The sequence below is a fragment of the Lactuca virosa genome, chromosome 6 (genome assembly GCF_052849685.1).
Source record: "Lactuca virosa cultivar CGN04683 chromosome 6, Lactuca_virosa_CGN04683_v6, whole genome shotgun sequence".
Classification (NCBI taxonomy): Eukaryota; Viridiplantae; Streptophyta; class Magnoliopsida; order Asterales; family Asteraceae; genus Lactuca; species Lactuca virosa.
In genome coordinates this window covers 47,000,032-47,002,912 of record NC_136431.1, presented here as the reverse complement: position 1 = coordinate 47,002,912, position 2,881 = coordinate 47,000,032, and the positions used below count along the sequence as shown (strand labels likewise).

Sequence of the window (2,881 nt, the reverse complement as noted above, 5' to 3'; positions counted from 1 at the left end):
AGAAAGATGGTAGAAATATTTGTTTGCATTTTGTTAAAACTATATAGTTTTTGAAGGTTTTATACATATCATTATGTGTATAACATCCACATATTCCCAAACCTATATATATATATATATATATATATATATATATATATATATATATATATATATATATATATATATATATATATATATATATATTGTGTGTGTAGAATTGTCTTGTTTTTTTGTTCAAATGTGTGCATGGATGTGTGTATGTGTGTGTCTGATTCTATGTGTACTTGTCCTATCTTGTGATATCATTATTTAAGCCTGCATGTGTGTAAGGTCAGTGCAAACTGCAAACTCAAAGGGGTGACCGGTCAAAGAAAAGAGAGCATCCTTCTTGCAGCAAAATCAACTTTTAGTCTTCAATCGTATCAGGTTTGATTTTATATTATTTTTTATCGATTGCATTTGTCTTTTGGAACTTTTACAATTCATTAACTGTTGTATTTTCAATAATAGATTAGACATGTTTAATCATGGAATTTAGACATACGATCTCTAACTTGTGGTAAGAAAGCCAGCCCGAACACTTATTTTCTTTAATGATTATATTATTTGTAAATGAGTTGAGCTTTTTATCACCGGGTGATTCAAGTTCGAACTTAAATTCTTATCAGTGAGTCCAGTTCGTCTTTAAAATGTTCAAACTTAAGTTCTTATCGAGTTTTGATTTTCGAACTCTATGTATCCGTTATACTTATTTAACTCCAGCTTGAATAATATATTTATTGAACATATGATATTTTCATTGAGCTATGGAAACTCTTGAATTACACGTGAAATTTCTTGAAGTTGATATCGAGCTTATATCTCATTGAGCTATATAATCAAGTATATATATCAAATTTGAGCAAATGACTGCTTTGAAGTCCCAGTAGTAAGTGCCAAAGTTCATGTTTGCATAAAAAGTATCAAGATCACTAAGTATTACTAATAGTGTGATTCTGTGATGCATATATTAAGTTCGTAACCAAACAACTTGCATATTATCAACAACAATTCAAAAGTATCTTTATCAGGAACCAATCAAAATAAATCTGAAAGAATCAATACATATATATACAAGGGAAATCTGTACATATGTCTTTGTGATTACTAGAGAACAAGGAGACGAAAAAACTTAACAAATGTGTGAAGACGACGAGTTTAATTACACCTACTAATTTTAATGCATACACCCTATCTACATTTGATATATTGTTGTCACTTGTTACTCTATTACTAATAATTGTATAAATTTTTAATCAATAGCTTGTGTCTTAAGACATGTACTTACGGTTCCGAATCATTTCTTATATTTTAGAACATTTATTCTTTATATTAATTATTATTTATTGCTTTTATGTTAATCTAATATTCATGTTTGTTAGGAGTAGCCTTCAAAGTCATGGAAGACAACAGCAGTTTCTTCGGTAACGTTTATGTTTTTTGTGTTCTATTTGGATTAGTGCTTTTTTGTACAACATCAAAATCACAAGGTGCTTGGTAAAATCAAATTTAGAATGTACAGTTTAGTTTTATAAATAAGTAAGTAAGGCATTTTTCGTTAATATTAATGGTCACTTGATATGTAAAAGAAATTACAAAAAAACTCGAGTTTTCATAATTTTTGTTATTCTCATAATTTTACTGTTACTCTAAAAGCATACTTATTTATTTGTTTATCGAGCATCATTCAGCAAATAGGACATCTTCAACAATGGAAACTTTGCAAGAAGAACACAACACAAAACTGGAGAGGACACGCGTGCTCAAGAATCAAATCAAAGACGTGAAGCGTCAACTAGAAGAAACCAAGAATGACAATGTATATGATAAAATCGAAGCTACGAAGAACTTAAGTGAAAAATATAAGCAATTAAGAGAAGAATATAATTTGCTCCTTGGTCAGAAATCAGGAACAAAGCAACTTAATTAAGGATTTGAATTAGGGCTTTTTACTAGTGTTGTTTTGATGTTTCCATGTGTAGGTTAATTTGCAAGGATGCAATGGTATTTGTTATTTTGCATATGATAACAACTCACTTGTTGAATTTGAATCTCTACATCGTCGGAATAGGTTTATAATAAAACTTTTTTTTATCGAAAATCACTCTCGACGATCCTTTGCAGACCTGTCGCCAGCATTGGTGGCTCTGTACCGACGACATCTATCCCGACGACATTTTCCATTTTTACCGACGGGGCAATGCGACGACCTGTCGTCGGCATAGTGGCTGAAAGTGCCGTCGACATAGGCCTCATTTCCTACTCAACTTAACATGATTAATAAATCGGTTGAGAAATATAAACTTAACCCGACATGTTTAGTAAATAGGTGTAAACCGGATTGACAAGTTTATTTTTTTTTCTCATCCCAACATGTTTGATAAACGGGTTGAACTCGGGTTGGAACATTTAAATTAAAAAAAAAAAAAAAAAAAAACTTACATACTCCAATTATTATTCAATTAAAATGAAAAAAAAGTTATAAGCTTCAATAATTGTTCAAATTTGAAAAACTAAAACCGCAAACACAAATCAAGTGTCCAAATAACATTAGAAAAATTAATATTTAATAAATATAATAATCAAAACATGTTGGCAGGTTGAAATCAGGTTGGAAATTTCAACCATAACCCAATCTATTTAACTAAATGAGTTAAAAACTTTAATCCAGCATATTAATTATTAAGTTGATTTTTACCATGGATTGGCGGATGAGATTGTTTTTTGATAAAACTGCAAAAATGGTCTACGTGATTTGCATTTTCTCAGAAGATTAGTCCAAACCTTCCAAAAATGGGAGAAATAGTCATTTCCAGCTAGTTTCCATGTGGAATTGGTCTTCCAAGCTAACATATGTTAA

General features: G+C 30.1%; 1 long non-coding RNA gene across 1 annotated transcript; it reads left to right on the top strand.

Annotated features, from left to right (window-relative positions):
• Positions 1 to 254: 254 nt before the first annotated feature.
• LOC145121116 (uncharacterized) lies at positions 255 to 2,042 on the top strand. Its single transcript, XR_013714507.1, has 3 exons — positions 255 to 408; positions 1,404 to 1,445; positions 1,713 to 2,042. It is a non-coding gene; the product is annotated as an uncharacterized LOC145121116 (long non-coding RNA).
• The last annotated feature ends 839 nt before the right edge of the window (positions 2,043 to 2,881 follow it).